The 27,514-nt window shown below is 34.7% G+C and overlaps 1 long non-coding RNA gene and 1 pseudogene across 1 annotated transcript; both read left to right on the top strand.

The window, feature by feature from the left end:
* Positions 1-1,305: 1,305 nt before the first annotated feature.
* Positions 1,306-4,129, top strand: LOC120161003 (annotated as a pseudogene).
* Positions 4,130-22,452: 18,323 nt separating this feature from the next.
* Positions 22,453-23,729, top strand: LOC120161224. Its single transcript, XR_005519466.1, has 5 exons — positions 22,453-22,503; positions 22,580-22,619; positions 22,696-23,175; positions 23,303-23,465; positions 23,657-23,729. It is a non-coding gene; the product is annotated as an uncharacterized LOC120161224 (long non-coding RNA).
* Positions 23,730-27,514: the final 3,785 nt, after the last annotated feature.

Raw genomic sequence — 27,514 nt, forward strand, 5'->3', positions numbered from 1 at the left:
TACTAGTCAAATAATACTTGTTGTAACTTTGAACCATTGGTGGCCTTTGGCCCAATTGTTGCCGCCTGGAAGTTTATCCTTTTGTCCTTGGTTCGAATCAACTTGGGCACAAGTTTGTCCATATATTTTCATTTCAATTGGGTGGTGACACGTGTCACCATCTGATTGGATAGAAAAATTATTTAATTAAATAATTTGAAATTAATAAATAAAACCTACCAATCATATATTGACACGTTTCACGTTTTAATTGGATAATTAAATTTATTTAATTGAATTAAAATAATGACTAAATTAATAGAATATGTAAATATTAAGGATCAAATATATAATTATGCCAATATTATGGACCAAATATATAATTATGCAAATTTATTAATGGACACGTCGGACTCTTCGTTATTTTTTTAACGGAGAGTGGTCTGATTGAATCAATTAAAAAGTTTAGTAGTCGATTTGAGATAAAAAATAGTTTGGTGGTAAGATTGATTAAGGACAATAGTTTGGTGGTCTCTCGTGTAGTTTTCCCATTGTTAACGTAATAACGCCTTAAAAGAGGTTCGGCTTTTATAACAAATCAAAATCCAATCAGCTGCAACCCCGGCGGCGGCGGTCAGTTACCCACCAGACGAAAAATCGAAGAGGCGCCGCCGCAAAATGTCAATATTGGTCGTTGAAGTGGGTAATAAAATTAACAAAAATCCAAAATAAAAACGATGTTAGACGCACAGAAAGGAGAAAAACAAAAAATGTGTTTAAACATTCCTTGGAATTGAATTAAACCCGTACAAGTGTCTGTTCAGAGCTTGAGTTCCGGATATTTTTCAAAATCTCCATTCCAACCGCTTTTCTTCATTCTCCTTTTAGCAACAATCCCCATTTCTTTTCATTTCCCATCTGTCCGAAAGAGAAAGAAACCCCAAAATGCATTCTCCTTTTTGTCTATTCTATTCGTTGATGCTTTTGGTTTCTATTCTTGTGAGAGAATTGTGTTGACTTTTTGAAGAAATAAAATTTTAGCGGGGAGAAAAATGGAATTGGAGAGGATGGGTTTGGTGTAAAGGAAATGAGGGGATCGCTAGTCAAGGTATTTGGGGTTATGAATTGTAAACGCGGTTCATTGCCTCGAAACAACGTCGTTGTTGCCGTGATCGAATGCCGGTTCCGTTTACGGTCGGCATTCGGTTCTTTATCGATAGCCTCTGAATCCTTCTCCGAGCACCATCACAACCACCACCATCAACAACAACAACATTTTCTTAACCTTCGCATCTTGGTCCTTTAACAGCTTAAGCCCCAAATCTCTTTCCCTTCCTCTGCACATTACTTTTTTAAGGGCGAAAATGATTTTTTTTCGGAATTTTTGAATAAAAATTAAGAAAAAAAATTTCCTGATCTTTTTTGGGTAGATATTTGGTTCTTAAGCAGGAATGAATTCTGGGTTAGGTTTGGAAATGCCAGCCAATAATGGAATGCATTATGCTTCTGAAGCAGAACCCGGTTTCGTAGAAAGAGATCCTACGGGTCGTTACATTCGGGTATGGATCTATTTTCAAGTCAGGAATGGAAAATTGAGAAAATGTTTCTTTTTACTAATTTTTCCTTTTTTTTATTTACAGTTTGATGAAGTCTTGGGCAAGGGTGCATTCAAGACAGTGTATGGTTCTTAATCTCTTCTGGGCTTAGCAGCAAAATGGATATACTGATTCAATGATTGTTTAGTGTTTACCCTTAGGCTTTTGTTTGTAATGCCTGCAGTTATAGAGCCTTTGATGAAGTTGATGGAATTGAAGTTGCTTGGAACCAAGTGAGGATCGACGATGTACTGCGGTCGCCGGAAGATTTGGAAAAATTGTACTCCGAAGTTCGTATCCTCAGATCATTGAAAAATGAAAACATCATCAAGTTGCACAATTCATGGGTGGATGACAAGAAGAAAACTGTTAACATGATAACTGAGCTATTCACATCTGGGAGTCTCAGGATGTATGCACCGCACCCTTGATGGTCGTTTTAATTTTGTTTCTTTCTGTTTAAATCCTGTTCTGTATGAAGTAAATTTGTCAGTTTTATTTCAGATATCGGAAGAAGCATAAACATGTCGATACGAAGGCGATAAAGAATTGGGCAAGGCAGATTCTTCGAGGCCTAGTGTATCTTCATAGTCATGCCCCCCCTATAATTCATAGGGATTTAAAGTGTGACAATATTTTTGTTAATGGGAACAATGGAGAAATAAAAATTGGAGATCTTGGATTGGCAATTGTAATGCAGCAACCAACTGCTCGGAGTGTTATCGGTAAAACAATAGTTATTGTCAAAATGCTGTATTAGATTTAACTATGTTAATGATAACCTTTTTTTTCTTTGTTCATCAGGTACCCCTGAATTTATGGCTCCAGAGCTCTATGAAGAGGAATATAATGAACTGATAGATGTATACTCTTTCGGAATGTGTATGTTAGAGATGGTTACTTTCGAGTATCCATACAATGAATGCAAAAATCCAGCACAGATCTATAAGAAAGTTATGTCCGTAAGTACCTCATGCAACTACTTTTATCTTGGTCTTTGTTTTTGTGAACTTTTGTTTTATATTTTGGTGAACTGCATTCAGGGTGTTAAACCTGCTTCCCTGAGTAAGGTTGCCGATCCACAGATAAAGGAATTCATAGAAAAATGTCTGGTTCGAGCATCTGAGAGATTGTCTGCAAACGAGCTTTTGGGGGATCCGTTTCTCAGAGTAGAGAATCCAAAAGAACCAGTCCGACTTCCCCTCCTACAACCAAACCCAACTTCAAAAGCAAAAAGCCTACCTGCATCAGGGCCTTCGTCCATGGACATAGATACTGACTATAAGCAGCTTTCCATAAGCACATGTGCCGGAAGCAATAGCGAGAGTCCTCGGTGTCCAATTTTGGAGTTTCAGAGGATGCATAATAATAGCATATTCAGGTTGAAAGGGAAAAAGGATGATGATAACTCTGTTTCATTGAACTTCCGCATTGCTGATTCCTGCGGTAAGCGTTTGCAGTACCTTTAAAGATTGAGTTGATTCCTGATCCCGGTAAAATAAACCAAAAGTTACCTGCTATTTCACAGGTCGAGTCAGAAACATACATTTCCAGTTTTACCTTGATAGCGATACTGCACACTCGGTTGCAGCTGAGATGATCGAACAACTAGAGTTAACAGACCATGATGTCACCTTTATAGCCGAATTTATTGATTCCTTGATAACAAAGCTTCTACCTGGTTGGAAGCCATCTGTTTTTCTCTCGAGTGGAACTGCAAGTCCGTGTGCTGAGTATTCTGTTTCTGGAAACAGCAAACCCTCAACGCCCTGTCCATTGGATTCATTTCTGACTAGTGATCCAGCACTGGGGGTTGCCACAGGAGGTGCCTCTGCTCTAAACACAAGCCTCAGTGAATGTGTTATACAAGCGCCGGATGGTTCCGATAATGAGCATCTTTCATTTTTGGAAGATCAAGAGTCACAAGCATCCATCATTTCAGAGAATTTGGTCGAGGATACTTCCATCAAGAATGCTACACCATCTGAGGATGCCAACTGAATATGAATCAAGTCTGTAAAGATTTAGGTGGATACATGTCTGAAGACTTTCAGGATAATTATTATGATGATTTCAACAACTCAACAAGAAACGAAAGCAGCACTGAAGAGTGCATACCTGTTAATGAAATCATGAAAGCCTCAGGGTTCTCTTTCTCCAATTTAGGTAGAGAATTGAATTTCGCTTGCTTGCCAAGTAACTGCTCATCGCAGTCTATAGCGGACAAAGATCTAGACATCGGACTAAAGCTGGAGCTTGATGCAGTTGAGGCACATTATCAACAATGGTTTCAAGAGCTTTCTAGGATGAGGGATGAAGAATTAGAGGCTACCAAAAAGAGATGGATGGCAAAGAAAAACTTGGCTGTTCAGTGATAAAGAATTAACAGTTTTATTACCCTGGTCTGTTTTTATTATTGTTCATCTTTTTTCCTCATTTAAGATTTAAAATGTTATCAATTTAAACATCTTTGCTTCGGGTGCGGCTCTTTTTTGGGCAGTCGTTATCCTGCTTGATGTATTTGTTCTCAGAACCAAGGAGCTGTTTTTCTCTAATCTTTCTTTGGAATGGGAATGCATATATAGATTTTGCAGAACTGCTAACAGTACAGCTTAATCTCTTTTTTGTCATGCTTATTATGAAACAGATTTAATCATGGGAGTCATCACTTCATGCAAAGTGCTGAGCCAGAAAAGTCGGTAAACTACCAATCAATAGCATGAACTTGCAGAGTTTCAAGCTTTTGACACTTTATTATATATGATTTGTTGCTAACACAGTTCTGATCTTTCACAAATTCACATATTCTTAGCAATTCCATGTACAAATCCCAGCCAACTATTTAAACAAACTGTAACTCAAGAGTGCCAGGAACAAAATTAGAGGCAAAAGCAGTGACAAACACAAAGTCAGGCCTATAAGAAAAAGGGAGGTAACGAGTACTTAATCTTCACGCCACATATTTTTACATTTAAAGCACTGATAGAATGTCGTTGCCGGCTCATCAGCTGAACGGATCTGCACCTGTGAGAAAAGGGCCCTTCCATGGCTACAAGAAGGGCATGTTGCTGCAAGAAAACAGAGAGACGGTTAAATAGAGAATGACAAGAAAATAAAGCAACACCAGTAACAAAAATATAGATGGTAAATGTAGTTTCAGATCATCCATGGCACCATAATTAACTTTCTCAAACAGTAATCCACAGACAACAGTAAGAACACCTACAGATGAATGTAGCTTAACCTCGCAAGTTTCGGCCTAACTCTCAACCGACAATTTTTACATAGTTTTTTTATTCAAACAAGAAGAGGTAATTACATGACAATAGGAAAAATGTTTCAAAAACTACATGAGATCATTCCTGAACTATAAGAAACACACTTTCTATCTTTGGCCTGCAATCTGATGTTAATGATAAACTATCCTAGAGAACAGTCAATGAGAGATCATTCTCTTGAAATACAACTTTATCAGATTTTAGGCCATCTTCTCTTGCCAAACAACTATATACTTCACTATGATTTTGGTTCTGTAACATTCACAACTAACATTAATACTTTCTTTATCATTTTGAAGCATAAATTTAGAAAAAAAAAAACAAATTGTAATTCATAGACCACACCAGCTACTCCATAGCTCTGTCTCATTGTAAGAATCATAATCACAATCAAGTGTTGAAAAAGCACAACAATAACATAAAATTGTATGCTTAACCTTTACAGAGATAATTCTTTTGGAAACTTAAATGTAAATGTTTTAATGATCATAATTTGTTTAATCATATCAGATACAAAAAATTCCCAATTTACATGCAAAAACAATGACAGAAAACAGAATGGTAAATAATCTAATAAAATTATGACATGGAGAACCAAATGACAATTATCTACAAGAAAAAAAAAAGAAAAATAACAATCCAGTTTCAGGGCGAAAGGAACGTACAATCAGTTTCAGACCCTCCAATTTTCATATCTTCTAATAGTCAATGATGATAACCTGTTGTGTGACAAATCCTCAAAGGTATTAGAAATATTTTCAGTTAATATGTTGTGTGAACTTATTTGTTTTTATCAAGTGATTTGGTCAACTATATATTGTTATCAAAGAATAAGAATTGGACTCAATGCAACTTTACTTCACCCTAAAATCACTTCTCTCTTTGTCTCTCAAGAACATATATCCACCTTTGGAACTCAAACTAAATAATTTGTAATAGATAACGGAATGAAACCATTAATGTTTTTGAATGAAACTTAGAGGATTTATAGACTAGAAAGATAACTAATAACTGCAGTGAAGAAATTTCCTGAAAGCTGATTACTTTCAAGGTTGAATCTTTGCAAGCCATTGCATGACTTGAATACCTCAAGGAAACCGGTCTAAAAGTTCATTTTCTTATAGGTCGAGCTCCATTAGAGTCTCATCTAGTTTGTTATTAGAGACATCAAGGTTCTCATGAAGCTAATAGTTAATCAAACTTTGAGGAATTCTAGTGTCGTAAAGATAATTATTAAACAAGTTAAGGTCACAAAATTAGCACAATTGTTGAATTCAAGCTTTGGAAAGTCACCAGGCAAGTTGTTGTGGGAAAGATCCAATGATGTAAGGGACTTGGGGAAATCAAAAACAAGAATAACATTAATATTGATAACTGCATATTTATTGCTAGGATTTTGCTGCTACAAATACAAGGTGCAAGGTAAAGTTATTTAGTAGGAAGATGAATACGAAGAAGCTGAAATCTGGGTAAATCAGATTGAAAGAAGCTCTCAAGTATAGTATATGTTGCGTTTTTGCCACAACGATGATCAGAAGAATGTCAGACGGTGACAGTGCAAGTGGAAAGAGGCCTACGATGATTAATTTTGAAAGAAGACTTTAAGATTTTGGGAGGAAATGTGACTTTAACCTATTATGGCAATATTTTTTAACGACATCTGACGAAAATGACTATAATAAAAGTAAATTCAAAATAATTTAATATAGTTTACTGAGATGGCTAAAGGGCACATGGATTGGATTCTTCAATGTCCAGTCCCGCATTCAGTATTGAACATTATAGGTTAAGATCTTTAGAACAAATACTTCCACTTATAATTACCTTAGATAAAAAAAAATATATCAAACAATAAAAGTATATATGCTAAACTTCAAATGTAATAAATGTCGAAAAGCTTGGGTTTTAACAGCGTATATATTTGGAATATTGGTGAACTGCATACACATTGGTTTTAAACCAAAATGACGAAAGCTGCTTCTGCAATTTGTAAACCAAACATTCCTTCGGCTGTTCCTTTGGGCCTAGATAATCCTGCTTGAAAATCCATGCAAATAATTCCTGTCTAGCTTTTAGCATCAGCTGTCAAGGCTGTTAAGATAGAGGTTGCTCTATCAAGTAATTAAACAGAAAAAGAAAAGAATTAAGAAAAGCTTTAGAATCATTTTTATTGTAAATCATCATCTACCAAAGTTGGAAAACAGGCAATCCGGCATGTATCCTCATGCTTCTGGCACGTTCATTCAGAGTTCTGTTCATGCGCTCTGCTACGCCATTCTGTTGCGGTGTTATGGGAAACTGTTGTCTCTATCTTGATCCCATTGTTTGCGCAGAAATCTCTGAATCTACTGTCTCTGTATTCTCCTCCATTGTCAGACCTCAACCGCTTGACTTTTCAAACCAGTCTCATTTTCCACCATGGCCTTCCATTTCTGAAGGTATCAAAGACTTCTGATTTCTTCTTCAGAAATAAACCCACACCTTCCTTGTTGAATCATCGATGAAGGTGACATAATATAGTGAGCCTGCAAGAGATGGAACTGGGGATGGTCGCCATACATCAGTATGAACCAACTCTAACCTTTCTGCCTTGGGTGTCTTGCCAATCTTTGCAAAACTGACTTTCTTTTGTTTGCCAAAGATGCAATCCTCGCATAGTCCAACATCTACATTCTTTAGATCCGGCAGCTTCCCTTTTGACAGAAGTATCTTCATTCCTTTCTCGCTCATATGGCCAAGCCTTTAGTGCCATAAGTTTGATTTTCCATCAGCATCTGCTACTGCAATGATATTCTCTAAATTTGAGGTTACATAGAGAGTACCAGTCTTCTTACCACGAGCAATGACGAGTGCTCCTTTGGTAATCTTCCATTCACAGCCTGAAAAGGTTGCTATATCCTTCTCCATCAAGCTGTCCAACAGAAATTAGATTTCTTTTTAGGCCAGGAATATGTCTCACTCCTGTCAGCTTCCAGGTGGTCTGGTTTGGCAACTTTAGTCGGATGTCTCATTTTTCGACGATCTTTAAGGTTTCATCATCAGCAAGATGAACCTTCCCAAAATCACCACTGACATAGTTCTCCATGATTTCTTGGTATGGGGTGGAGCGGAAAGATGCCCCTGAATCCAAGATCCATGATTCAATCGGATGACGCTTAGAAATCATGGCATCACCTGTCTCCTCTGTCACGTTGGCAGATTCCTGTGCACCGTATCTTTCTTCAGTGCTCGGCAATCTCTTTTGAAGTGACCCTTCTTGCCGCAATTATAACAGGTAAAATCTTTATTTCCTGTTCTTGATTTGCCCCTTCTGGATTTTGATCTGCCACGATTTGAATTTCTTTCTGAAGTTCTCCCTCTAGATTCCGTGTGTAAGGCTGAGGAGGTTGATGCTTTACCCGATTCTCTTCGTCGAATTTTTTCACTCAATACCAGATCCCGAACATCGTCGAATTTTAATTTGTTGTTTCCCGACGAACTGCTGACTGCTGTAACAGTAGCATTCCAACTGTCTGGTAGAGATGATAAGAGAATTAAAGCTCGAACTTCATCATCGAACTCAATTTCCACTGACTCAACTGGGTTGTGATTGTGTTGAGTTCATTTAGGTGTTGTGCCACCGATGCCCCTTCCGCTATCCGCAAATTGAATAATCGCCTCATCAAATGAACTTTGTTTAAGGCCGATGGCTTCTCGTACATAATGGAGAGAGCCGCCATAAGACCCGTCGTGGTCTTTTCCTTTGCTATGTTAAAAGCAACATTGCGGGATAACGTCAGTCGGATAACTCCGAGGGCTTGTCTGTCGAGAAGAGCCCACATGCCTTCTGGTTGCTTTCCTGAGAGAGGTTGATATAGATTTTTCTGGTACAAAACATCTTCAATCTGCATCTTCCAAAAACCAAAGTCCGCACCATCGAACTTTTCAATTTTCACCTTCCCTTCGTCTGCAGCCATCGCTCCCACTCGAATCTGGGCTTCGTTGGATCGTTTCTGACAATTCTTGCGAATCACCGTGTATTAGAACACCACCGTCGACAAACTCGTATCGCCGACCGAATTTCACTATTCACGAAATTCACTATTCACGTTAATAGTAATGAATAGTAATCTCGCAGAAAATTTGACAAAATTCACAACCAAAAGCTCTGATACCAGTTGTTAGGAAAATAAACCGAGTACAAGTAATTTCCCTATAACCAGATTAGTGAGAATGCGAAATAAAAGCGGAAAAATAATACCCGAAAATTGATAACGGAGTTCAGCCAATTGTGCTTACGTCTCCGGGCTGCTGCAGATCTTTTACTAAGAGAGAAAATTTACAGGTGTTTTACAAAACACTCACTACTCACAAGAAAGCTCTCTAGTATAGGAAGAAAGAAATGTTTTGGGATGATTTTGAAGCTAAATGGGTAAGGGTATTTATAGTAGAAACTTAGGGACTAATCTTTGAAAATACCCTAAAGTGCAATGACTAAAGTGAATTTACCCATTCCTATTTTCAGCAAACATCTACCAAAATTTTACCAAACTTTGAAAAACATTTTTCAAAGAAACATTTACCAAACTTTGAAAAAACATTTTCCAAAGTTGGTTGCCAAACTTTGAAACTTTTAACAGATGTGACCCACACTACTCGACTACCCTAGTCACAAGCCTCCATAATTTCCTATCATAGGTCATGTCTTCGGTAAGGCCTAAATCCATCAAATCAGATCTCAAGCAGTCTTCCCACTTCCGCCTTGGTCGTCATTTCCTTATGGCACCGTCGACTGTAATCGACTCTACCCTCCTGACCGCATCCGACGGTAGTCGGCTAAGGACATGCCCAAACCACCGTAGTCTTCCCTCCCTCAATTTTTCGGAAACAGACACCACCCCCAAGGACATCCTAATAGCAGAGTTTGTCGTCATATCCCATAGAGTCCTACCACATGTCCATCGAAGCATTCTCATTTCTGCTGCCTCTATCCTCCTTACGTGATCCTTCTTGGTTGCTCAACATTCTGATCCATACAACAGCGCTGGTCTTATTGCCATTCTATAAAATTTTCCCTTAAGTTTTAGAGGCACCTTCTTGTCACACAAAACTCCAGTAGCGGCCCTCCACTTTAGCCATCCTGCCTTTATACGGTGTGTAACGTCATCATCTACACCCCCATCTTTATGTATCATAGACCCTAAGTACTTGAAACAATCTTTTGAGGGAAGAACGTGTCCTTCTATGCATACTTCTACATCTGTAACTACCAATCAATAGCATGAACTTGCAGAGTTTCAAGCTTTTGACACTTTATTATATATGTTTTGTTGCTAACACAGTTCTGATCTTTCACAAATTCACATATTCTTAGCAATTCCATGTACAAATCCCAGCCAACTATTTAAACAAACTGTAACTCAAGAGTTCCAGGAACAAAATTAGAGGCAAAAGCAGTGACAAACACAAAGTCAGGCCTATAAGAAAAAGGGAGGTAACGAGTACTTAATCTTCACGCCACATATTTTTACATTTAAAGCACTGATAGAATGTCGTTGCCGGCTCATCAGCTGAACGGATCTGCACCTGTGAGAAAAGGGCCCTTCCATGGCTACAAGAAGGGCATGTTGCTGCAAGAAAACAGAGAGACGGTTAAATAGAGAATGACAAGAAAATAAAGCAACACCAGTAACAAAAATATAGATGGTAAATGTAGTTTCAGATCATCCATGGCACCATAATTAACTTTCTCAAACAGTAATCCACAGACAACAGTAAGAACACCTACAGATGAATGTAGCTTAACCTCGCAAGTTTCGGCCTAACTCTCAACCGACAATTTTTACATAGTTTTTTTATTCAAACAAGAAGAGGTAATTACATGACAATAGGAAAAATGTTTCAAAAACTACATGAGATCATTCCTGAACTATAAGAAACACACTTTCTATCTTTGGCCTGCAATCTGATGTTAATGATAAACTATCCTAGAGAACAGTCAATGAGAGATCATTCTCTTGAAATACAACTTTATCAGATTTTAGGCCATCTTCTCTTGCCAAACAACTATATAGTTCACTATGATTTTGGTTCTGTAACATTCACAACTAACATTAATACTTTCTTTATCATTTTGAAGCATAAATTTAGAAAAAAAAAACAAATTGTAATTCATAGACCACACCAGCTACTCCATAGCTCTGTCTCATTGTAAGAATCATAATCACAATCAAGTGTTGAAAAAGCACAAAATAAAATGTATGCTTAACCTTTACAGAGATAATTCTTTTGGAAACTTAAATGTAAATGTTTTAATGATCATAATTTGTTTAATCATATCAGATACAAAAAATTCCCAATTTACATGCAAAAACAATGACAGAAAACAGAATGGTAAATAATCTAATAAAATTATGACATGGAGAACCAAATGACAATTATCTACAAGAAAAAAAAAAGAAAAATAACAATCCAGTTTCAGGGCGAAAGGAACGTACAATCAGTTTCAGACCCTCCAATTTTCATATCTTCTAATAGTCAATGATGATAACCTGTTGTGTGACAAATCCTCAAAGGTATTAGAAATATTTTCAGTTAATATGTTGTGTGAACTTATTTGTTTTTATCAAGTGATTTGGTCAACTATATATTGTTATCAAAGAATAAGAATTGGACTCAATGCAACTTTACTTCACCCTAAAATCACTTCTCTCTTTGTCTCTCAAGAACATATATCCACCTTTGGAACTCAAACTAAATAATTTGTAATAGATAACGGAATGAAACCATTAATGTTTTTGAATGAAACTTAGAGGATTTATAGACTAGAAAGATAACTAATAACTGCAGTGAAGAAATTTCCTGAAAGCTGATTACTTTCAAGGTTGAATCTTTGCAAGCCATTGCATGACTTGAATACCTCAAGGAAACCGGTCTAAAAGTTCATTTTCTTATAGGTCGAGCTCCATTAGAGTCTCATCTAGTTTGTTATTAGAGACATCAAGGTTCTCATGAAGCTAATAGTTAATCAAACTTTGAGGAATTCTAGTGTCGTAAAGATAATTATTAAACAAGTTAAGTTCACAAAATTAGCACAATTGTTGAATTCAAGCTTTGGAAAGTCACCAGGCAAGTTGTTGTGGGAAAGATCCAATGATGTAAGGGACTTGGGGAAATCAAAAACAAGAATAACATTAATATTGATAACTGCATATTTATTGCTAGGATTTTGCTGCTACAAATACAAGGTGCAAGGTAAAGTTATTTAGTAGGAAGATGAATACGAAGAAGCTGAAATCTGGGTAAATCAGATTGAAAGAAGCTCTCAAGTATAGTATATGTTGCGTTTTTGCCACAACGATGATCAGAAGAATGTCAGACGGTGACAGTGCAAGTGGAAAGAGGCCTACGATGATTAATTTTGAAAGAAGACTTTAAGATTTTGGGAGGAAATGTGACTTTAACCTATTATGGCAATATTTTTTAACGACATCTGACGACAATGACTATAATAAAAGTAAATTCAAAATAATTTTAATAATAGTTTACTGAGATGGCTAAAGGGCACATGGATTGGATTCTTCAATGTCCAGTCCAGGCCATTCAGTATTGAACATTATAGGTTAAGAGTCTTTAGAACAAATACTTCCACTTATAATTACCTTAGATAAAAAAAATATATCAAACAATAAAAGTATATATGCTAAACTTCAAATGTAATAAATGTCGAAAAGCTTGGGTTTTAACAGCGTATATATTTGGAATATTGGTGAACTGCATGCACATTGGTTTTAAACCAAAATGACGAAAGCTGCTTCTGCAATTTGTAAACCAAACATTCCTTCGGCTGTTCCTTTGGGCCTAGATAATCCTGCTTGAAAATCCATGCAAATAATTCCTGTCTAGCTTTTAGCATCAGCTGTCAAGGCTGTTAAGATAGAGGTTGCTCTATCAAGTAATTAAACAGAAAAAGAAAAGAATTAAGAAAAGCTTTAGAATCATTTTTATTGTAAATCATCATCTACCAAAGTTGGAAAACAAGTGAGGATTTTATACTAAGCTGACTAACAGCTCTAACTGCATCCTTTGCCAACTTGATACGCAACACCACATAAGCAAACACTTAACAAACTTTTAACAGCTGGCTACCAGACTCACGCACCCATGCACAGCAGCATAACAAACTCAGCAAGTGATTAACAAACACACGCACAACAACTTAACAAACTCAGCACGAGATGCATTTCAAGCAATGCATTTCATACTTCAACATTCACCCTGCTTAGTAGTTTTTGAAAACACATCACCAAGTAATCAGAAACTTCATACTTCAACATTCACCCTACTTAGGTAACCTCAAAAAAAAACTGTTAAGCATCTTCATTCATCAACTTCCTCAACAATGTCTTATCTACACAACTCAGAAGCCAATGACTTGTTCTTTAGTTGAACAATTAACAACCTTATTCTATGCTTTAGAAACAAAGGAGCAGACAGCGGTTTTGTAAGAATGTCTGCAACCTGCTCAATTGCTGGAACTTCATGAACCTGTAGTTTTCTAGCAGCAACCATCTATCGAACAAAGAACAAGTCCAGCTCCACATGCTTAAACTTAGAATGCAGTACTGGATTGGCACATACAGCCACAACACTTGAATTATCACACCATAGTGTGGGTATACCATGAAGAACAACATACAACTCAGAGAGTAAAGATTGAAGCCATCTCATGTCTACTGTAGCACAAGCAACACTTCGATATTCAGCCTCGGCAGTGGATCGGGAAACAACCTGTTGTTTGCGAGAACTACACGAGACTAAGTTACCAGAAAAATAAATGAAATAACCAGAAGTAGACCGCCTATCATCCACATCTGACCCCCAGTTAGCATCAGCAAAGCCAGTCAACGTTAACTTGGAGGACGGTGAAAAACGCAAACCAAAATCAATAGTACCCTGTAAGTAACGCATGATTCGCTTCACAGCTTGATAATGAGTATCAACAGGAGCTTGCATAAACTGACACACTCGATTAACTGCAAAGGCTATATCAGGACGAGAGATGACAACATATTGCAATGCACCAACAATGCTTCTATAGTAAGCTGCATTTTCAAAAGGAGTGTCTTCCTTACTCGACAGCTTGCAATTCGACACCATTGGTGTTGGAAGGCTTCTGGCACCCGCAAAACCACTGCGTTGCAACAAATCAACAATGTATTTGCATTGACTCAACACAATGTCACCTGCCTCATAACAAACTTCCACCCCCAAAAAATAACTCAAAGACCCAAGATCTTTCAAAGAGAACTGCTTGTTTAAATTGTTAATCATAATCTGCACTTCATCAGAATTATTTCCAGTGACAATAATGTCATCAACATACACTAGTAAGTAAATAACACTAGTGTCTGATTTATGAACATAAAGAGATGAATCAGATTTTGTTAAAACAAAACCCTCAGACTCCAAATATGTACGCAATCGCTCAAACCAGGCTCTAGGAGCCTGTTTAAGTCCATAAATAGCCTTGTGAAGTTTACAAACAATGTTTGCATCCCCTAACTCATATCTGGTGGTTGAAGCATGTACACTTCCTTGGTAAGAATTCCATTTAAAAAGGCGTTATTAATATCAACTTGCCTTAACTTCCAACCATGAGTCAAAGCCAAAGAAAGAATAACACGAATTGTAGAAGGCTTAACTACTGGACTGAAATACTTCATGAAAATCCACACCTGGTTATTGAAGAAAGCCTTTACAACAAGACGTGCTTTATAACGTGCTATAGAGCCATCAACATTTCTCTTCACTTTAAACAACCATTTACAAGCAACTGCACGCCTATTATCAGGAAGAGGAACAAGAGACCACGTTTTGTTTTGCATTAAGGCGTCATATTCTTTCTGTGCAACAGCCTTCCAATGAGAGTGCATAAAGGCTTCTTTTATATTACGTGGCTCTTTAAAACATGCAACTTGAAAAAGTTTTGGTTTCCAAATCCCACTCTTACTTCTTGTCACCATAGGATGAACATTAAGTGCTACATCACTAGAAACAGGAGATGTTTCCAATGAAACAGTTGTCTCAGGTATTATACCATGTAAATCAGACTCACTGCCAGCTGCAGAAGATTCAGCAGTACACGGTTCTCTACCAACAACATGTAACTCAGCAATATCATCAACCAAATGACTAGAGCTGGTATTTGTCAATCCTTGATCTGGATCACCATTAGGTGTTGATAAATTTTCCAGTTCATTAAAAGCACAAGTACCTTGACTTGTAGTAGCACATTCAGAACTATTAACTCTGCCAACTGATGATTGTTCTTGTGGAACAACAAGCACATGCAACATCCCATTAGAAACACCATTAGTCGTATTATGCTTCTCAATGGTGCAAGAACTATAAGGAAATATTGTCTCATCAAAAACTACATGACGAGATATGAAAATTCGACCATTTTCATCCAAGCACTTATAACCCTTATGAGACGAACTGTATCCAAGGAACATACATTGCTGAGAACGAAATTCTAGCTTGTGTTTGTTGAAAGGTCTCAGAAACGGAAAACAAGCACAACAAAAAACTCTTAGATCCGAATAGTCAGGTAACACGTGATAAAGTTTTTTCAAAATGAGATTTACCATCTAAAACAACAGTTGGTAAGTGATTTATTAGATGAACAGCTGCTGTAAAGGCATGACTCCAAAATTTTAGAGGTAGATGAGCTTGAGCCAACAAGGTCAATCCCATTTCAACAACATGTCTATGTTTCCTCTCAGCCTTTCCATTTTGTTTGACGTACTCGGACATTAAAGTCGATGTTGAACGCCATGATCACGAAACCATGTATACAAAGCTTGATATTCACCTCCACCATCACTTTGCACAATTTTAACTTTATGACCAAACTGAACTTCAACCATTTTATAGAAATGAATGAAACATTGTGCAACTTCCGACTTACGCTTAAGAAAATAAAGCCAAGTGTATCTACTGCACACATCAATGAACGACACATAATAAACATAACCATCAGAAGAGGTGAAAGGAGTTGGTCCCCATACATCCAAGACAACTAACTGAAAAGGAGTTGTATATTCAGTCATCAAATTACAAAACGACAGTTTTTGTGCTTTGCCTTGCAAACAAGCAGTACACACTTGTGATAAACTACTAGCATCAGAAAACACTTGACACAATTTCATAACTACCTTTACTGTTTTAATGGAAGCATGACCTAGACGTTTATGCCATAGATCCAATAGAGGTTGTGATCTGGACACATTATTGACAAGACACCGAGGCTCCTTCTCAACACTAGGTAGCAACTGATAAAGCCGTTCATCCTTGAGCTTCCCTCGCAACAGAATGGCCTGAGTCTACATATTCTTCACAAAGCATTCGAAATGATGAAACTCAAGAAACACATTATTATCACGTGTAAACTGAGACACAGATAATAACTTCTTCTTAATAGTTGGAACATGAAGCATATTTTGCAAAATCAATGGTTTAAAACTGGACTGCAAACATCCTTGACGAATATGAGCAATTGAAACTCCCTTACCATTGCCCATGAGAAGAGTATTATTACCTGTATAGGTAGTTCCTGAGTCAAAAACTGACAAATCATTCGAGACATGGTGTGTAGCACCAATATCTGGATACCAAGGTACATTAGTAGTAGCTGTCTGGGTTGATACATGCGAAGAGGCAGTAGGTAATGCAGCAGAAACAAACGCTGATGACATAGTGTGAGGAGCTGTGCTAAACCGAGTATCAATAGGCAAAGAAGTAAACGATGCATATGGTAAGCCATGATAAAACGGTGCTGTCATTCCTGGACCACCAGGATACAAAGTGGATGGATACATAAAACCAGCTGAATAATGGGATGTCATATAATGTGTGTAAGCTTGGATTCGGGGTGAGAACGACTGAGAAGAAACACTATCAACATTCATATTCGAAGATTTCTTCAAAGTATCATTATGCACAGACTCACCATTGGTAACACCAGTGAAATCTCTATCAAATAGATGATAACATTTTTGAACAGTATGTCCAAACTTACCACATAGCTGATATTGAGGTCGATTTGAGCTATTAAATCTTCCACGACCTCTCCCACGATAACCATTGTCTTACTGTCCTCGTGACTGAGAAGACTGTTTCTCAGTCATTTTTTCATCCGTGGAAGCCTTAACTGACACATCACCAGTATGAGTATCACTCGCATGAACCACCAGATTAGCTGAAAGTCCATCACTAAGAATCACAGTCAAGAAGCATTTCAGTTAGAGCATCTAATGAAAAAATGTCACGTGATGCAATAACAATAATCGAATCAAACTCCATAGACAACCCAGCCAGCACAACACTCACCTGCTCCTGCTCAGTAACCACACATCCAGCCGTATTCAACATATCTTAAATAGATTTAATCTTCGCCAAATAAACATCCACTTTTTGTTAATAACCAAGAGGCTAGCAACTTGACTTGCTTCCTATACACAACAAACGCTGGATTTTCCTAAACTTGACCAGAACCATCTGTAATCCATTCACTAGGCACAATACTATCAGAAGAAATATACTTCATTAAGCCATAACCATCAAGTATAAGAGCTACCTGATGCTTCCAAAGTAAATATGTATTTTCAGCTAGTTTGACTACATCATGTTTAGGAATATGCTGGACACAAGAAATAGTAGAAGGAAAAACTGAGGAATTTGTAGGCGACTCCACTAGAGAGACTACTTGAGGATCAGCCATAACTACCACCATAATCAACACAAGTCAGTAACAACACGCCTGAACAGATACAAATACTCGATCAAACCAGTAGAAGAGAATTACACAGCGAAGAGCAACCCTCCAGGATCAGCGACTGATACCATGTTAAGATAAGTTTTGCTCTCAAGTAAAACAAAAAAAAGAATTAAGAAAAGCTTTAGAATCATTTTTATTGTAAATCATCATCTACCAAAGTTGGAAAACAAATGAGGATTTTATACTAAGCTGACTAACAGCATCCTTTGCCAACTTGATACGCAACGCCACATAAGCAAACACTTAACAAACTTTTAACAGCTGGCTACCAGACTCACGCACAGCAGCATAACAAACTCAGTAAGTGATTAGCAAACTCACGCACAGCAGCTTAACAGACTCAGCACGAGATGCATTTCAAGCAATGCATTTCATACTTCAACAAAGGCTCAGCCCAAATATTTTGCTTCAAATTTGGGTTTCGATAGCTCCAAGTAGGAGTACTGTAAAAATGAGCATAAGGTTCGGTAAACTGATTTTATAACGTTCGTTTATGTTTGTTGTTCGTGAACCGTTCGTATAGCATTCATTTATATTTATTTATTAAGCTAAGTAAATGAGTATGAATAAATTTTTATGTTCATTTAATGAAAGAACAAACGCAAACAAATGTGTGTTTGGTTCGTTTATATTCACGAATAAGTTTGTTTATGAACTCGTTTATCGACTCATTTATTTATGTTTATGAACAAGCTCGTTTATAATCTCATTTACCCGGTTCTCTTTTTTCTCTATTTTTTTTACATTTTAAATATTGGTGAAGATTGCGATTAAATTGAATACATGGTGAAATTTTGATATTGAACTATGAATCTTAAGGAGTTTAAGAACTAGTGGCTTAATTTTACCATTTTTCTTTAGCTTGCAAATGAAAGGCTAAAAAATAAAAAATGAACATATAAGGAACGCTAAATAAACACTAAACGAATGCTAAATGAACATATAAGCGAACATGTAACAAACGCTAAATGAACATGTTTGTGAAAATTAAACGAATATGTTCGCGAACAATAAATAAATAAACCTTCAAAAATAAATAAATGAACACGAATTGAATAAACACCTTAAAAAATAAACAACCGAACACGAACACAACTTTGTTTGTTCAAGCTTGATTCATTTGCACCCCTAGCGCCATGGATGGATTGAAGGGGTGTCGAGGCAGTCGTCTCTCTGAGAAATTTTAAATTATCATATATTTTAAATATTTTTTTATATTTTTTATTGATAATCTATTTTCGCCCACAAGAATCTTATAAGTTTTTTCCCCCCTAAAATTTTAAAGAATTGTGAATTCCAGAGAAAACAAAACGTATTAGAGCTGACTAAAAAGTACAGATACAGAAACAATTTGGGTGACAACACTTTCAAATGTCTGCAAACTAGTGGTTTGTTGAATAACCGTAGCATTTGTTATTCAGGACTGGTTGATGAGTTGAACAGGCAGTTCCATTAGTGAGTTAGGGAGATCAATTTTGTGGTCCTAGTTGATTTTGTAAGCAAAAGATGAGCCAATGGGAAGATTATTTTGATGAGTGCATGTGCGTTAGAGAACAGATATGGTGGAAGCTCTGAGGTTCTCATTAACTCTCATAGCTGTAATGGCGACCTATAATAATAAAGCGAAACTAATCTGGAAGGAAAAAAAAGGCAAATAAAAGAAAGAGCAGACACGATTGTAACATTTCATCTCCAATAATTAATGAGTGCATGTATTCACAGCCAGGAAAAATGGCTTCTTTTTCCCCTCTCCTCCTAGACATGAACTTATCAGCCAGATATCTATATAAAGTGAATTCTTCTGGTCAGTATGGCATTGTTGAAATAATTTTCCAATGCTGAAGCCTCTGGTCAAACAGGTGATGATGAAAAGAAAAAAGTATTGTACAAATGACATTGACAAGTGAAGTAAAACTATTAGGTGGAAATATGATTCATCAATACGAAACTACATAGCAATATGGATCTATTACTTCAATTTCGACACTTCATTATTGGTAAAGGAACAACATTTAAAAGGTTTTCGAAGCATCAATAATAAGCTTATCTCTCGCACTCTTCATTGCTCATGAACACTTGTCTTCCCCATTTATATTGAGTAAAGGAACAACATTTGAAGCATCAATAATAATGTTTAGATGGACTAATTTAAGCGTGAAAAGAGCATTCTTTAACCATTTGTCATTGCTAATTCAAAAGTTTAAGCTAAAAGTATTTGATGATTTGGATGCATTTTTTTATATGCTGATAGTGCAATAAGTGGGTCAACTCTTATTGGTTAAATGAATTATTGTTATAATTTTATTGGGGTGAAGAAAGTAAAAATATTTAAATTCAATTATAAAATATATATATATATATATATATATATATATATATATATATATTTCTGATAAATTAAAGTTCAATATGTCCCAAACGATAAATTAAAGTTTTTTCGGTTGTGAAAAATTAAATTGAGATGAATTATAAATAATTAATACTCAATTTGTTCCAATTAAAATGTCATGGTTTATTTATTGGGTTAATTTTTAAATTCTTTTATCATAATTACTTTAAAAATTGTTAAATAATTAAAATTTATGAAAAATATTTTATTTAAAAATAAATAATTTTTCAAAGTTTTTTTAATAATACATTTTAAATAATAAATTAAAGGTAAAAAACTAACTTTAATATAACAAGGAAGTAATTTCTTTGGCATCCAATTATGACTTAAATTATTTACCTATGGACAAATCTAAACAATGATTGAAGGATTTTAGCAATCCATGCATGTGAATAGCGAAGTGATATCTTTTGTGGTGTTGGTTTGGAATAAGAAAGCTGAGTTATGAATGAAATGTTAATTTTTTTATATATAAATTTGAGGAATATAAATTAGTATATGTTTAAAGACTTGCACCTCTGTATGTACCATGTTTGAACTCAAGATTTTAAAAAATAAAAACAAATCATTTAATCACTAAAGTCGCTTAATTCGTATATAAATGAAATGTTAAATTGGAAGCAGGTAAACATATCCATAGAAATGGGTAGTACCACAGTTCCACTATGTATGGAATGTTTGTGTACTCATATCTTACAACTCTTTTAACTTCCATGTGACAAAAGCAAAAAGAAACTCCTTTTCTAATGACTTTCATCAAAGAAAATGTGTATATATCTATCCATATGAAAGTATCACTATCCATAGCCATATAGTTTTTGAAATAATGGAATATTAAAATGCAGTGGTTTTTTTTCAACTTTCATTTTCCTTATCTTTCTGTATAATTTATAGCATATGATTAACACAGTTATTCATAGCTGATGTTCATCAAAATCCAAGAGTAGTATACTTTTCTTTCTTTTGTGAGTAAACAATCCGAGATAAACTCGTATATATTGGGGGTTCTCGCATTGAGGTCTCCACTGTCCCCTACATTGAGGAGGAGCTTCAATGATTTCGCAATGTTAGTTCATGTTGGCTCAGCTTTGGTGGTATCCCCTGGTGATATGATTTATAATTTTCCATACTAACAAGTTTGATATATTTACAACACAAAGCATCAAAAGATGATTGTCGAAAGCTTCTGATAATATCACTCTCCATAACATATTTTATAACAATACCTCTTATAACAATTCTTCTTCCACACATTTCATTTCACTTATTTGCAACATTTTTTCTCTTAATCAAATAACCTTCTATAATTGTAAGGCTTAATACAAAAATAAATGTTTAAAGTATACCTAAAATTAATTTTAGGTGATTACAGAATTTTTCGTTAAAAATATGTGTCTAACGTTACACTTTTAGGTGTATGTCGTTAAATTCGACCGTTAAGTGACACATGTTAAGCTTATCAAAAAAATAATTTTTTTTTTGAATTTTTATATAATTGACAAGTGTCTTATAACGGTTAAATTTAACGGTGATTGCGATCAATACACTTAAAAATATAACGTTAAACACATTTTTATTGAAAATTCTTCAAATTCCTAAAATTAATTTTAAATATAGTTTTAGCATTTATTATTAAACTTAACTGTCATAACTCCATTTTGGAGTAATTTTGGAGTATTCAACAAGGATGGTCTTACAAATGTTGTAATTAACATTTTTTATTTGAAAGTAGTATATATATCACCAATAATAATGATTAATCTATTTCATCTTTAATGTCCTCTGAAAAGATTTTCATTCTCGTAAATGTGCTCAATTCCCATTACTATTCAAACAGGGAATATCGATATGGGCCTAACTCTATATATAAATATAGGTTGTAAATGTGAGTGATTATGGCAATGAGTTTACAAAGTTACACAGAAAAAAGAACGTACTAGTACTTTATTTTAGCATAAATATTCATTATTATTAAATAAAAAAAAGTGAAAATTGAATTCAAAGTGATTTCAATAATTAAAGGAAATAATACTATTTATTAGTTTTAGATTTAAGTAATTTTATTTGTATAGTATATGTATAATATCAATAACAAAAAAATATTTTGAACATATATTACTTTATATTCTCTTCTAATTATTAAAAAAAAAGTAAAAATTAGATTTATTTCCCAATGATATTGTAGAATTTCGCCGACATAGACTATGACAGAAAGATGCAGCATAGTAACATGCATTATGACGAATGACGCATGCCATTCACCCTCGAAACATGCCTAAGGGTATTTGTAAGGCCCTATATCTTTTGCCACGTATCGCCTCCTAACGCCTTCACTTATCGGTCCCTTGCTTTTTAGCCCACTATAACTCCTTCACCTCCTCCCCCATCACAAACAATATTCCACTCCCCCTCGTCACTTTGCCTGAGCTGAGAAAAATGAAGGTAACCAAACATACCTACGCATAATTTCTTACTTAGACTTGGATATCTGTTCTAATGAATTCTTTTGGATTGATAGATCTTCAACTGGGTGCACAAGACTCATAACCTCCTCAAAGGTTTGATTTTCTAATTAACATATTTTGCTTACTCCAATCTCATGCACATATATGAGTATACTTCCATTTTGTGCAGATGGACTGGCTCGAAATGTTAAGAAGACTGATTCCATTGCTATCGACACAAATTCAAAAGTCTTACTCGATCAAGTAGCTCTGTTTGAACTGCTGGATGGTTGGCGATATGGCGTTCTAACAATCAGGACCTTTGGTTTTGACACTTTGAAATCCTTGGGCCACCAAAAAGGCCACTTAGCCTCCGAAAACGACGACGACGACCAAGTAAAGACGAAGATGAAGATAGCAACAGTGAGGAAGAAGTGAACCCACTGTTGTTCGGCCATAGTTTTGAGGACCATTCTGGGAAGCTGAGAAAAAGAACTACCCTAGCAGACCTCTTTACGAAGAATCTGACATGAAAAACAAGGCCACCACTCTTGGCGTAGAGTTAAATCCTTGCGAAAAGGCTTCTTTTTGTAAAGAGGAGACTTCTTTTGCCAAAAAATTCGTTCCACGTGTAGGAAAGGATTCAAGTCCCATCAAAATGCTAAACAAAGTGAGTAGTTGAGTATTATAAACTTCTGCTCCTTTTCATTTATAATAATCCCTGGAATTATGTTTAATTTCATATATTAATACAATGCAGAATTTAATTGATTGAACGAATTGTATTGATTATTTAGATGAAGAAGAGGATGATGAAAAGGAAGATCCACTCGGAGCTTGAACGCAAGGATAATAAAAGGGAGGGGGTAATGCATGAAAGCCCTAATCTAATCTATATATATGTTGTTGGTGCCAAGAATCATGAAGCTCAAGTCAGTGTATAAGTTTATCTTCATTCAGGTATATTATGATAAATTATTTTAAAATTTATGTAATAATTATATGTTCCCTGTGTTAATGCTTAAAACTAAACGTCTAGGTGACAAATAGTGTATGCATTTATATACTAAATTAGATGGTAGTATTTTAAAAATTAAAAATAAATAATATTATTTTAATGAGGTGATTCAGTAATTTCACCCATGTTGCAGATGATGTTATAGCTTCAGCTTTGAGTGATGATGACCTAATACGCCCACAAGTTGATATTTTCTTTTTCTGGTGTTCTTATTAAATAATTTATGTTTTTTTTAAATTATGGAAATTGTTTATTGATCAAGCTATTATTCTTGCATGTAATTTTTTTCTTTGGTTGTACTTTGGATTTAGTGTTTGTTGGTGGTTTGGTTGTCCTAGGTTTGGATAGGCTTTGGTTGCTCATGTTTTGACATCGGATCGAATGCATTTTATTCTAAAATACAGTAAGGATTATTGAAATTTATCCTTATACTTCCATGAATTCAATTTTATATTTTTAATGTATAATTATTTGATTTATCAATAATACAAAAAATTAATATCGTCAGTGTATTATATATTTTATGTAATAATTCGATCAAAGATCATTTTATTGTTGAAACTTTGAATGGGACAGTAGGCGTGGTGATTCCATAACAAAAATAACAGTTGTTTTCGATATTTATGGGCATGAAAAAAAAAAACTTTTATCTCATTCGGTAGGGATGGCTTTTAGTTTAAGATTAACTCAAAAAAAAGTTTGATTTTTAAATTATACCTTAATTTTTGTTTAATTTTTAAAAAAGATCCTTAAAATTTTATTTCATTATTGTTTTAAATTTTTTAAGACGTAAAAAATGACGTAGTTCTCCTAGTTAATTAATAGTTAAATATGAAATATTAAAATAAAAATACGTTTAAGTGATCAGAAACGATATTTTTCAGGTGCAATAGTGTGTTACTTGTGTGCTGAAAGGGAGATAATTTATGGAGGTTCGTGCTCCTAAAGTGTGTTTTGAAAGAAACTGCTTAAGTTGCGAAGCATTGCTATTCAATTTGTGGATCAATCCAGGGTTTTTTTTTTTTAAAGATGGTACTTTGTATTATAAATAAATGCAAAGTACACCACCTCAAGGTCTCATTAAAAAACTTCCCTAATCTTAAAAGGATGAAAAAGAGTGAACCAAGAGGTGAAGAGGATCATATACAAATATAGCACTAGCAACAAACAATTCATACCCCAAACCACAACCCAACTCAACCTAACACCAATACAATCCATGCAGCAGTAAGAAAATACAACAAGATGGATAGCAAAAACTGATCTAAAGCAAACACAGCAGCAATAGGGAGTATCCGAACAGCAGCAGAAACCAGGTTCACCAAACCTGCTAAAGCACTACGTAACACCATGCCTTCATCAATCTTCAACCCAGCACGCAAGACACAACGCCAATGGACATCATCCAAAATACAATCACTCCCCAACGCCAATGGACAGAATCCAAAATACACACATCAGCAGATCACTAAAACAAAAGCCACTCGTTTCTAAAACCTGAACACAAGTGCTGGAAAATCTTGTTACTACAGCTAAGGCAAGAGAACAGACATATTGAAAGCAGAACAACAAAAAATGCAAAGGACAAGCATAACATAAACCGCTTCCTTCAAATGCTTCATTGAAACTGGAAATACCAAACTTGTTGCTCCTCCACTTTGGATGCTTCAGAACAGAACTAAAAATACATCTAAATCCCGCCCTAAAACAATCCAGGGGGATTTAGATGCAATCAGAGAAGTATCAAATCAAGAGAGCATGACAAGTAGTCAAGACAAGATGCGAGAAGGTTGGGTGGACGAAGCTTATTTGGTTTCCTCTTTGGATCCCTAAAAATGCTATAATTGCTTGGTTTACACTGCTGGAGAGATTACCTACAAAGGACAAATAGTTGAGATGGGAAATTGAGGTCGAGGGAAGTTATTGTATCTGTTTTTTGGATGTGATTACTCAACGAAATCCTAAAATTATGTCATTTACACTTGAGCACAAGAAATTTCATGGGTGATTGCTAAACTCAAAGGTGAGGCTTTTCTTTTCATTTTGTTACGAATTGCTTGGAATGAGATGAATAGAAATTTTTTTATATTAATCATACATATGATTCTTTGTATATCATAATTTATTATTGATTAACATATCTGTATTAAAAATGGAAAAAAAAATTAACATTTTAGGAATTACTATCCGAGGGGCCTTTTTACGTTGTAAAACTACTTGAAGTTGCAACTTCCAACCCAATCGCTGCAAATTAATTTCTCTTTTGAAGAATTAAATGTTATTTGTTCAAAAATTAACACAGCACGAACACGAAGATAGCAAATTAAATTTGGTGGGTTTGCTTAACAAATTAAATTCTATATTTTTCACAATGCCTTGTCTAAGCCCAGTCGTGCTGTGTATTTTTGGACAAGGTAACTAGGCCTTTGTCCAAAACAGATGAAAGAAAATCTCTATATATGGGTTTGTATTTAGGAAAATAATTCAATTCTTCTACCTACATTAACAGCGGATTCAAAAATACTTTTAAAGATAGATATACATATATTAATTACATAAACTTTTTATTTGAGAATAAAAATAAATACATTTTCAAGGTCAACAAAATCAATAATTAACTAAAAAACTCAAAGTGTTCACCATCACCCGTACTTGCATTTGTCACTGATAGTGAGGTTATTATCACATACAAATGGGATCAAAAAATTGTTATATCTTCATATTAGATATGATGGCAGATGGAGAAATATTTTGAGAATAGATACACATATGTTAATAATATAAATTTTTTGAACATGTGTACGCACATAAAATTTTAAAATAAATAACTAACGAAAAAAATAGATTTAAGGATGGGCATTAATCACCTTAGGATAGTTGTGATCCTCCGCTAACTAGATATGTACAGTAATCGAACTATTCACTCAAGTTCGAATATCCATATGAAATTTTGAAGAGTTTGAACAAAGATTTAATCTTAAAAATTGGATTTCAACAAAATAAAATAAAATATTTAAAATATGAATTGAATTCAGTTTATAAGTTTATGATATATAATATTATAATAGAAATACTTCTTTGGATAAAATTTAATAATATAATAGATTATCGTGTATAAAAGAGTAAAAAATAAAATTATTAAATATTAAATTAAAAATAAAATAAATATTTTTAGAAATAAGAATAATATGGATATAGGATTTAGGTTAGATATTTACAAATATAAATGATCTTAAACAAAATTTAAAATCCATATTTTAGACTAAATAAAATTTAAACAAACATAATGAATATATTAATTACATATATAAATCTAATTCGACCCCTCAAAACTTCAAATCCATACCTTATATTAAAACAACTGACATTAGGATATTTAAATGTCGCAAGTTAAAACAACTGACACATAACAGTGAGTTGAATTTAAAATAATTAAAAATAAACAAATGATATAGGTGATATTTTAATCTATTTGCAGGGTTAAAAAGTTTTAAATGTAAAATATGAAATATATATATATATATATATATATATATATGATAGCTATCTAACATTATTCAGGGGGAAGTAAAAATGTATAACTTTTTGGGGTTAAAATTGAAATATTTTTATTTAAAAATATTTCAATTGAATTATTAGTAATTGAAGGGATAAAGACGGTAGTTATCTCATTTAAGTGAGTCAAGACTACTATCTATATGGCATCACATCAACACCCGTTCATGCACAGATTAACTAAGGTGATGTTTGTTTTTACTGTGTAAGGTCTGCAAAGTTCTTATGTCTGCGCCGTGCAGGCCACGTCAGACATTGAGCTTCACAGACCATTTGATTTTTAGAAGACAAAAGCTCTTCTAACGTCTGCGCGTGGTCTGTGCGGTGCAGACCAGAACTTATGTCTGCAGACGTCTTCTAACCTCTTCACAAAGATTTATATTTAATTTTATATTATATTTGATTTTAATTTTAATATTAATTTTTTAAATAAATT

Source organism: Hibiscus syriacus, unplaced genomic scaffold (genome assembly GCF_006381635.1).
Source record: "Hibiscus syriacus cultivar Baekdansim isolate YM2019G1 unplaced genomic scaffold, ASM638163v2 tig00111398_pilon, whole genome shotgun sequence".
NCBI classification, from domain to species: Eukaryota; Viridiplantae; Streptophyta; class Magnoliopsida; order Malvales; family Malvaceae; genus Hibiscus; species Hibiscus syriacus.